Here is an 11415-nt window from a genome sequence, read left to right as displayed (position 1 = left end):
CTACAAATACTAATGCATGATACAAAAATCAAAGAACGCCCAGCACACTTTCCCCTCGACACAATGTATGATATGTAAATCTGTGGAATTTCAGCTTTTGTTGTATCCAAGCGACATGGTTTACAGTTTGCTGGATGCAGAAAAAAAATTCCCTTCATTAAAAGCCAAAATAGTGGTTGAATGAGAGGTTTAAGACATGTAAAATGAAAGAACTTGCAGGAAAGGAAAATTAACAAAGGAAATGACCAAGGTTTTAATAAAGAGGAAAGCATTCAAAGAGGCAGCAAGTGTTCAAAAGCGGTAATAAAGTTTTTGATTCTAAATATCCCTCTAAGAAAGCTGGAGTAGCAGACCTGTGCAGCTCCCTCTTGGCCACTGTGCTGACAGGGGCTGGAGAAGTTCATTCCAGAGCTTAGAGGCTGCCCACTCGTGCAAGTATTGCTGCACTTTAATGGAATGGCTATTTTTTAATCTTCACTTAGATGCTGCTGCTGTGCCTTAATGATGCAGTTGTTCTAAGGAAATGACTCRATTTGGTTTCGGTTCATGGAAATGAAGCTCAGGATTTAAAAGCAGGASAAGTTTTGACCCATCAGTCTAGAATTACTTTGCTTAGAGCAAATCCCATATGTTCTGTCACCTCCCATATCTTAAGCCTCGGCCCTCAAAAGGTTTTCAGAACAAACAGGTGGGGAGGCATCAGGACAATTTTGGAAGGTCCTGAATTAATATGAAAGTGCGTTTTGGGGGGTGGGGGGGATAAGTAGTTTGTGACTCAAGTCCTTTATAGCCTGACGCCAGTTTAGTCTTTCACACCAGAAAAGCTCTCCCGCTGTTCCAGCAAAGGATGCGAGAGAAAAGAGAATTGCCCCAAGGCAGATGACAGCTCACCTAGGTGCGAAAATCTCTGACCTTCGCTAAACCTGAGCAAACTCTGGCGATGTGCTTTTATTTCTTCTTGTGAGGTGCACATGCCGCTGCTTTGGGGGCGATTGCAATCTGCTCGATGTAGTTTTGCCTCAGCCTCAAACAATTTCGTTCCTCTGTGTCTGTTTAAAGGCAGTATAAGTTAGATTTTTCACTATGGAGGTGAAAATKCCCCATCCCTAGAAATTTTCCAGGTTGGACAGGGCTTTTAGCAGCCTGGTGAAAATGTCCCTGCCTGTAGCAGTGGGTTGCAATGAGATGATCTTTAGGGTGCTTTCCAACCCTGACAAATGCACAGGTATTTACTGCCTTTTTTAATTGCATCAGGTTCATCCAGACCCCTCTCACCCCTGATGAGCTCAGCTCTGGATGCCAAGGCCGTCCAGCAGGCAGAGCTCAGCTGTTCCCAGGCTTGGGAAGTGCCCTGCTCTGCAGGGCTGTGCTGGACACCTTCTCCTTCCCCAGCATCCTCAGGGCACTGTGATCCCGCCTCACTTCAAACTCAGAATTATTTGCTCTCAGCAAACAGCAGCGGGTGAATTTGGGATTAAGTCTATTTACTTTCTGAGGGATAAGGAAAAGGAGTGGCACTTCTGCCAACACACCYACCCAGCAGCAGAGGGGTGGCTGATCAGCCAGGGCCAGGTCTGTTTGGCCCTACTGCCACGGACAGCAGCTCTGCTGAACTCTCAGCACAGTTAAAACTCCGAGTTAGGGATGTGCCCTGGGGGCTCAGCAAGGGATGACACATTCATGCCTTTGGGATGCATAGAAATGGATCCTAAAACCCCGTTGGCTCCTGGTCTGTATGTTTGCAAGGTCAGATCCTAAATGGTTCCCCAGCAAATCTAGAACCCCAGGTGGCATTGCCACAATCTTGCTGATTAATATAGGATGCTTCTGCAAGTTCATTCTTAAACTTCCCRCAGATTTAAACATCACTCTTTCTATAAAGGCTTCCAGTGAACTTTTCTGAGAGGAAAAGCAATGAGTTTCCAGTTAAGAGTGAAACTAWGAGGTTTGGGTTTGCTTTCAAATTTTCTATATTCATGTGTGTGCAAGCTTGTGCACAGACTGCCCATGAAACACAGGTCCTGGTGCTACAAAACCCTCTGGTCTGTCTTGTTTGTACCTGGGAAAAACCCAGAGGGATGGAGGCAAAGCAGAACCACACCATTTTCAGTTTGCACCAGGTGTGAATGACAGGTGTAAGATGCTTAACCTTGGGGTCCTTATGCTGTAACACAGACACTGTTGGTAATTATTGGCACTGGAAACAATTAAAGCAGGATATTTCCTATGGAAGCCAAAAAAAACAGTGTCAGGCAGTCCAGGTCAGAGAGGAACTGACCCTCCAATGTGCCCTCAGCATCCAGGCAGTGAGGGGGAGTTGGGTGTCTCCAGATCACCCCGTAACTGATTCTGAATATTCCACATCATGCCATGTTCTGCTGCTATCTGTCCCTACTCCTGGTGCCACATACTCTTTCCCAGAGATAATTTAGTTGTTAAACCAGGYAAAATGTCTCCATCTCTCTATTGGCTCTGTTCCCTAAAGAGCACATGTGGATGTCACAGTTCAGACAGCTCTCCTTTCCAAATTCCTCTAGGCTTAAAGTATGAAAAAGAAGAAAGGATTCACTGAATTCAGGTCCATATCCAGGTTCAGGCCTCATATCATGGGCTCTGAAAGAAAAGGAGAAGGAATATGGAATACCTTTACAGCATTATTTTGCAATTGCACTGGCTTAGCAGCCATCCAAACCTGGCTCTGTTTGCCTTTCTAAAGAGAACTAGGTCCACAATTTAAAAATCAATTTACATATTTATTAACTCCAGCAAATAGATGCAAAATTACCCTGAAAGTTATTGCTCACTAGCTTTTCTCCTGAAGGCAACTATTTCACCGACACCCTTGGGTCTGGAAGGATGGGGAAGGCGCGCAGAAGGATATTGTAAGGRAAAAACGCCTTTTAATACGGTCATTTCAGAGTCCAAGCGGGCAGCAGCGGCAAGCTCTGTCCTTTGCCGTGTGGCTGCGATGCCGGGAGAGGAGGCAGCCTGGAATGCCGGGGTCGGCGGGAGCCCGGGGCCGCGCCGCCTCTGCCGCCCGCATAGCGCACATTCCCGCACCGAGCCGGGGCCAGAGCGCCCGGCCCTGCTCCTCTGTGCAGCCGGGATGTTTGATCCCTGTGTGCCCGGGCTGTTCGCTCTCGGGATCCAAACCTCTTTMTCTGCTGCGCTCCGCATGTGGAAAGATGCGGCGGGGTGCGGGCAGGCGCGGAGCGGAGCGGGCACCAAAACTCCTTCCCAAAGTGTCTTTGCCTCTATCGGGGAGGGCTCTGAGCATCAGGGAGGGCTGGGGGTGCTCTCAGCAGCTGCTCCCTGTGCTGCTGGTGAGCCCGAGCCGTGCCACAGCCCCCTGGAAAGCACAGAGGGATGTTGCGGGTGAGAAAAGCCGTGCAAAACGAGCGCCGTGTGAAATCCCCACTCACCTCGGCCACTTCGGCTAACCASAGGAGGCTTCTGGGAATGACTCAGAGGTGAAAAACAGGTTACATAACCCTGGAAAACAAGGGATTAGAACAAGTGAGAGCTCGCACCGTGGTGTGTGGTGGTTGGTTATAACCAGCACGTGTTCCTGGTGAGGTTTATAGTGGATGGTCAAAACACTTTGTGGTGCTTCACGGGAATGTAAAGTCATAACAAGCTAACGGTTTTAAAAACCCGGGATTTGCAATGAAGAGGTTCCTCCTTTTGCCTGCTGGGGTGGTCCATGTTTTTTCTCATTGTTGCAGGTCAGAGAGGACACGTCTGTGCTCATCTCTGTGGGTCCTGCAGGGCTCCCACAGCTCAGACGCTGCAATTCACACTTCCAGTTTGTGTCCACGCTGCTCGTGTGCCCCCACTGCCGCAGGGATGGGTGCCCAGGAGGGCTGGCAGGTCAAGGCACAGCATTCTGRCTCTCTGGCTACTCCATTCTGTGCCCTGGCAGCCTTTTCCTCGGCTGCTGTACTCGGTTTGCTCTGTAAGGTTGATGTTCCTGCAGCATCACTTCAGAGGTGTGAGGTGGTGGGGTGGTGGCAGAGGCTCTCTGGGACACTCAAGGCCACTCACCAAGTGCCCTGGTGTGGCCATGGYGAGCCATTTCCTTGTCCTCCTGGCCTGTGAACAGCTCTCAGGTGAACAAACACATCCAGATGCCCCATTACACCTTCCACTTCTCAGCCTGTTTCTCAGGTTGCAGCTTTGCTCCGTGCTTTCCTTTCACCACGAGAAGAATTTCCCAACTCTACCGYCACACTGAAACTGCTCTGCATTTCCAGCAGTTTTCTTTGCTCAGGGGCTTTTACTCTGGTATCAGCTCTTTTGGCCGAATGTGCTTCCTATTGTCCACTATCCTCTTTTTCCTATAGCTGTTCCAGTCCCTCATCCATCCCTTGGTGGAAGTTACATCCCAGACACCACCCTGGATGAGTGTGCAGATCTGCAGGGTCCTCAGGAGCAGCGCTGGAGTTTGTGTCACTGAGGAGGGGACAAGGGGAAGCCATCAGCCAAGGCAGATCATTTCGGCCCAAATGGGTTCTGGGGTTTTGTCACAGCCCCATACCCCACATTCTCATGTAGGCTGAGCCAAAGTTTGKGAGGAAACCCAGACAGGGAAATATATTCAGGAGATTCCAGTCACTAACGTTGGTCTCCTTGGAAAAGTYTGTTCCCAGCCAGGCTCACTCTTATTCTGAAGCTCACACTCACAGATTCTGTCACACTCACTGCTGACATTTCTGCATGTGCTGTTCTGTCCTTCCTTGCCCCATATTCTTTTTACCTATTGAACTCATAATTACTTTAAAACTAAAAATACATTTTTTTTCCTTTCAGCAGATGATGACACATATACTTCTGCTGATACATTACTTGGAGTTCTGCCAAGMAAAAGTGGTAAAAGGAAACATAATAGAAAGTGAGTTTTGAGAATCAGAGTAAGTGTTTGTTAAGCTTATTTTTATTATTATTATTGTGGGAAATAGTAGCTTAAGTTGACTTTTTGTGTGAGAATGTTTTAGCTGACTTTGAACRTGGCATGACTGGTTTACACCAATCTGTTCAACATGTGGCCTTTCTTGCATGAATCATTTTTTTACCCGTGGCTAAAGTGAGGAAAACTGGCTGTTGTAAGCAAATGACGTGTATTGCTGAATTTTAAAACTCCCTAGCAAAGCACCACTTAGAATCTGTCAGAACATATATGGACACAGCTGCACGATCCGTAACCTCTCCAAGCACGCAGGAGAGCAGCTTTTCCAGTTGACCTTTAGTGTCACAACTGTGAAACAAGCCCTCTGCTTTCCTGATGCCACCAGCGGGTTCAGCAGTGGCAACAGCTTTAGCTCTCACTCTGCTGCACAAAAAGCCCTGAAAACAGGTGTAAAACCAGATTGGCATCGTGTTGGTCCTGCTGGAGCCAGCCAGAAACATCTGTAGCGTTTGAACAGCAAACTGCAAGCCATGAACTGTGCGCAGGTAACAGCTCAAGAGCTTGAAGATCAACCAGCAGGGAGGTCACTCATCAAACTGTCTGGTTTGAGGGCAGTGACAGCAGCAGCACACCAGCTAATGTGCATTTTCTGTCCCTTCRTTTGGAAAGCGATGCTAAGAGGGAAAATCTGCAGCTGAGCAGCACATTGCAGCAGGGTGTAAAACAAGTTATGTGTCAGCAGGCATGTCAGTCATCCAGCAGCAGGCATGGCCAGGGCATTTGTCACAGGTTCTTCTTTGTGCTGCTGRGTAACAGGCCCTGAAGATCACAGCRGGAGCCAGTTCTCACTCTGAATTCAAATCACACGAGATAGAAGTAAAAAAGATTTGGATGAATGATCCTTGCCCAGAAAAATCCCCTTGACACCAAGAAACCCACAGAGATGGCATGGCCTGATTTTTGATTTAATCATTTTACTCCCCTTACTATTCAATGCCCAAGAACGACTTTGTTCTGGTCAGCCCTTTTATTATTAACTAATTTTACTTTCACCTTTCTCACTTCACTGATAAARTTTTAAGAGCTGCAGTAACATCATCATTACAGGAATTAATCCGTGCAGGTTAAGAAATGACAAGCAAAAGAAACCAATAAAAAAAAAGCTGCTTACCTGTTTTTGGATGATTGCTCGTGCTGCTCTGAGAGCACATTTCCAGCAGGGTTTGCTTTTGTTCCTGCAGGTGAGAGAGGAAATGGGACCAGGCTGTGAGTCAGTTTGCTCTATGGAGCTATGCAGCCTCCTTAGCTCTGAACATATTATAATTATTATTATTATTATTTTTTATTTTTATTTTTATTTTTATTTTTATTTTTATTTTTATTTTTATTTTTATTTTTTTTTAATTTTTTTATTTTTATTTTTTATATTTTATTTTTATTTTTATTATTTTTATTTTTATTATTATTATTATTATTATTACATTTCAGAATATGGTTCTATTTGGACCAGAAGAATTTACAGTTTCCATGCTGCCAAGGGGCTCTGCTGGAGGAGGTGCCCAGGGAATTAGCTCAGATATTTACCTGGCTCGGGACTGCTCTTTAATAACAAGAATTAGTTAAATGCAAATTAGAAATGACCAGCCTGAAGATTGTCTTGAGGGAAAAAAGCCAGTCTTAAATAAGGCAGTCAACAGCAGAATAAAGGCTTTGGTATTTTTAATTTCCAGGGCCAACTTGTGATTCCGTCCATTGACTGGAGCTCAGGTGAGTGGATCTCCTGAATGTGGGTGCCCTGCAAATGCTGAGTTCATTTGTGTGGCTATCCAAAGCCTGTTTGCTGCCACATCCCAGCAGAGCACATCCCAACGTGTTCCCTTTGCTACCAGACACCTGAAATAGCAGGTAAATTATTGCATGAAAGGGGSCCCGAGCTCATTTCCATGTAACTTCGGGAGATAATGGCATAGAACAAAATAAGCTGCAGCCACACAGAGTCTGATCCCTCCCAGAAATGTTTTTCTGCCAGAGCACACCCACTGAGGATGTTTTTTTTGATATAAAACTCCACAGATGCTGTTATGAATATTAGCAATGGGAATGGAGGATGCACACGAGAGAGCTGCTGCAGTCAGGACAGAGGGATGGGAATGACACACAACGCAGGGAAAACTSCCTGCCCAGGGAATTCAGACAGTGCTGTGCACTCACCGCTGTGCTATTTGCCACGGGCTATATCCAGGCACAAAATATTCCACTCAGTCAGAGACATGGCCAGAAAAAGCCCTGCGAACCCCAAAGTCTTGGAGTCTTATAATAACCCCTGGAGCATACCCTCCTCCTCAAAAGGGGCCCAGCAGTGCTCCCAGGGACAYTCTACATGCAATTTATTCTGTATTTAAAGAGCCTAAAAGCACARGGGCTGGTTTCTGTGCCTTTGTGGCCATCTAGCATTGCTCTGGAACTGGGAAACAAACATTTTTGGCTCCCTTAATGAAATTTCATAATGGTGGAATGAGGTATTACAAAACTATCTGGAGTTTTCAGAGTATGTACTTATTTCAGTGGTTAAAAACTCAATTTGTACACCAGTATTGAGTGAAAAAAGATTCAGTGATAAAAAAAAAATCCTTTCAAAATTAATCTGCCATCTTTTCCCCCCTCCACTTTCCCATTTTTAATTTGCAAATTTATATTCCTGGGAGTTGCTGAACCAGCATGCTAGGAGGCAACTTGAAGTTCAAATGCAGAATTTCAGAAAAAGGAAAAAATACTGGAGTCTTTATGAGCATTTCTTGGATTGGAACACAAAGTAACATAACAATGGTACAATAGTKCATACCATGAAATGCCATTTCTGTTGAAAAGCTGGTTCTATTCCTAGAGCTCCATACACATCATCACTATCATTCTCATTATTATTTTTCAGGAAAAACAATTATCAGTCTCAGACTTGAGAGAATCAAACAATCAAACCAAAACAGGAAGGAACAAATCAGCTACTGGTTGTCTTGCAGAAGGAGGGCAGAAGTCTATTCGTTTGCCACGAAGTCCCCACTGGGCTGCTGCCAAAATTATTTAATAATTTTTTTTTTTTTTTTTTTTTTTTTTTTTTTTGTGGCAGGGACAGTTTTCTCTGTGAGTACTGAAGGGGCAAGGAGTGTCACCCTCAAGAGCAGCAGGGGGATGTGTCACACCTCCAGTCAGGTCTCATCTTTCCTTTGCCCCCTGAAACTTCCCTGCTCTGTCTCATTGGCTGGGGCTGCTGATGAAAAATCAGGAAGATGAAGGAGAGAGGGCAGAGCTGTGCTGCCAAGTGTTATATAATGTATTCTGACAGAGCTTAGAAAGTTTCTCTCTGACCCTCTCTGTCATCACAGTTGCTTATCTAAATTGCAGCAGGCAAATTAAGGAGAGTATACCCAAAAAACTTCCTCCAAACTCCCTCCTGTACCAGCTTTGGTGCAYGGGCAATCATAATTCAGAACCCTGGGAACAAACCTCACACACACTGTTTGCAGATTATTATTATTTTTATTTAACAGCAGCAAATTCCCATTATTTTTTACCAAGCCTGGGGGATGRTTTGCAACCCATTCTCAGTCTTCGTGGTGCTTTCAACTCAACATGGACACAGGCTGCAGGGTCAGCTCCCAAATACGAGGGATTGTGGTTTGATCATGTTGGCAAAGTGGCTTCAGGAGCTCTTTTTTTCCCTTTCAAAAATGCCCTGCTGTGGTGCCCCTCCTGCATCCCCAACAGTGCACTCATTGATGACAAAGTTGCATATTATTGTAAGCTAAATATTACTACAATTTGCATACTACTATGAGTTACACATTACTTAAGGTTCTGTGACAATCAGGGATAAGGGAATGACATTTCCATCACCTGCAGAGGAGAAAATGGGGAACACCTTTGCTCATGGAATAACCCTACCCTGCTGAAGGAGCTGAAACACCCCAGCAGAAAACCCACAAAGAAATCAGCCAGACACATTTAAAGAGCAATTTGGAATCACCAAAATCCCAGCCAAATATATCTCGCTGTTGTTGCAGCACAAATATAATTACTGCTRTAATTAGCAGCAGCAATAGTTACTATTAAGGTTATTATTAGCCATAATTTTTACTGTGGTACCCCTTAGGAATTCCCTGCGAAGAGCAGGGTGCTCTGTGTCACTGTTACCATGACACTTTTGCTCTGTTTGCCGGGTGTTTTGGCTAGAGAGCCAGCTGCTGGCCCACTGCGCTCGGAGTTGCTGAGCAATAAATCCCACACCAAATTCAGGACCAGATTTCTGCTCCAGGTCTCAATCCTTTGACTTGCCACAGAGGCTGCTCCGAAACTCCGCCTGGGTCCATTGAGTTTCTCCACAAAAACAYCACTCCTACCAAGACTGGCAGCTCCCAAGTAATTTTTTTTTAAATGCACGTTGCAGGGAAGCACAGGAGGTGTGACTGACACCACAGAGGATTATTTGTGGGAAACAAGGAAGATAAAAATTATTTCTTCTGCAGTACAAGCAAGCAGAAGCACTTTTTATTAAGAAAAAAGACATTTAGATAAGCAGGATGAGAAAAACTTTGTGAAAGGTTACACGAATACTGGGGAGATTTCCCTGACAGCTTGTCTCAAGAGATCCATGAACTATTGGATTGATGTTCAACATATTAATTTTGTTAATCTTTCTGGGATGACACAGTCACTTGGCTTTTCTGTCTTGTAGGAACATGTGAAATTTGTCACTACACACAGAGAATGAATTTCATTGCAGGTTCACTCACAGGTTGTGCTTGCCCTTAAAATTCCCCCAGGCTCCTGGGCAGAGGTCCCTGCCATACACTGAGCCCAAAGAGCAACCCAAAGTGCTCACAGAGACCACAGGGAACAMCCCCGGGTAATGCCACGGTATGTGAGCTAATGGTCCCAAGCCATTACCCAGGAAATCCTTATCACCAAAGCACCCGGGGTTGTGATTTTCATCTCTCCCAGTGACTTTTCCATCTGTCATCACCAGCAATCCCTCTGTGTCACCTCCCTCCRTGCCACCAACATCCCCACTACAAGTGTTGTGATCTCTAATGGTCCACTTAGCACATTGAGAGCTTTTCCATGCTCCCAGCACTGTAGGATTGTGKTTTTTTGGGGCTGAGATCTGATCAGTGTTTGTACACCCTCTTCTGAGGCCGAGCTGCCTTGTCCTGCAGCCTGCCATTCAGCTGTGCCTCCTTGTTCAAAGGCACTCAAGCAGATGTATCCTCAAACACAGCAAACAGGCAAATAATGCCTCCTGAGCTTGTGTTCCTTCCTGCCACCTCCTCTTCTTTCTCCTGGGCTGAATGCCAGGAAAGGMGGCTTCAAAGGGTCTGGGGACACCTGACTGTCCCACGGGGACACCTTTGTTGTCACACAGTGTCATGGTTTTACTTGGTCCAATTTTTGGTGGTGGGGGGATGGGGACCAAGAAACCACAAAGATGGCTSCTGTGAGGAAGTTCTAGAAATTTTCTCCTTCTTCTCCAGCAAAAGGAGTCCTGTCCCCTGTGTGTGTGGGAAAAAAACATGGGGGTGGAGAGGGAGGATCTGAGAAAAAGACGGGTCCTAGAAAAGGATAACAGGTGTCTTAAAATGTCCGTTTTTTTTTATTTTTCTTCTCCTTGTAAATTTGTCCCTCTCTCCATTTCCCCTCCCCAGTGCAGTAGTATTCTTAGTAGTTTGTAGTAATAAATCTATTTTGCAACTTAAGTTATTCAGCCTGTCTGACCATTCTCTGGAGCATATATGTATCTTYCTCTCAATTCCGTTATGTTATCTGAAAGCCATAAATTATCGTGTTAATTGGGCTTTGCTCTCCTTTTTCCCTGTCCTGTGGGGGGAAGGGAGGGAACGTCGTGTGTGCAGTGTTTTGGTTTTTTTTTTCAGCACAGTCAAAACCACCACACACAGCCAGGAGGATGCGAGCCAAGGATCCATGAGGATCCACTCTCCTCCATGGCTTTGGTCTCAGTCCACATTGGCTGAATTTTCATACTTAAAATTCCCCAGCACGAATTAGCAATGCTCTTTTCAACAGGTAAATCCTGACTTCTTCTGCCTCCCTTGCCAACAAAATCAACTTCTGAAAGATGAACCAATCTAACTGGTTTCAGATTTTGTGCGGACCCACCCCGTGTCCCTCACCTTCCAAAACACAGTTTCAAAGGAAATTTAGAAATACAGATGAATTAAAAGTACGAYTAGGATTTGGTGTTAAGTCCTAATTTAACACATACTCAGCCTTTATTCAGGCCAATCACAAAATTGATCTGTCTCTTCACACTGAATTCTTTACACTGAAGGGACTTTTGTCCTTGATCAGATTTTATCTGATTAAATATTGATAAAGGTGTACCATGATACAGGCAGGTAAAATAGGGCATTTAATTAAAAGATGATGAGCATTTAGRCTTATCTGTGGTGATCAGGTGAAAATAGCAAGCCTTGGTCTCCTCCTTTGGGCATCTTGGC

The sequence above is a fragment of the Malurus melanocephalus genome, unplaced genomic scaffold (genome assembly GCF_030028575.1).
Source record: "Malurus melanocephalus ecotype Western Australia unplaced genomic scaffold, MMel_1.1 scaffold_182, whole genome shotgun sequence".
Taxonomy (NCBI): domain Eukaryota; kingdom Metazoa; phylum Chordata; class Aves; order Passeriformes; family Maluridae; genus Malurus; species Malurus melanocephalus.
This window is presented reverse-complemented; position numbering follows the sequence as displayed.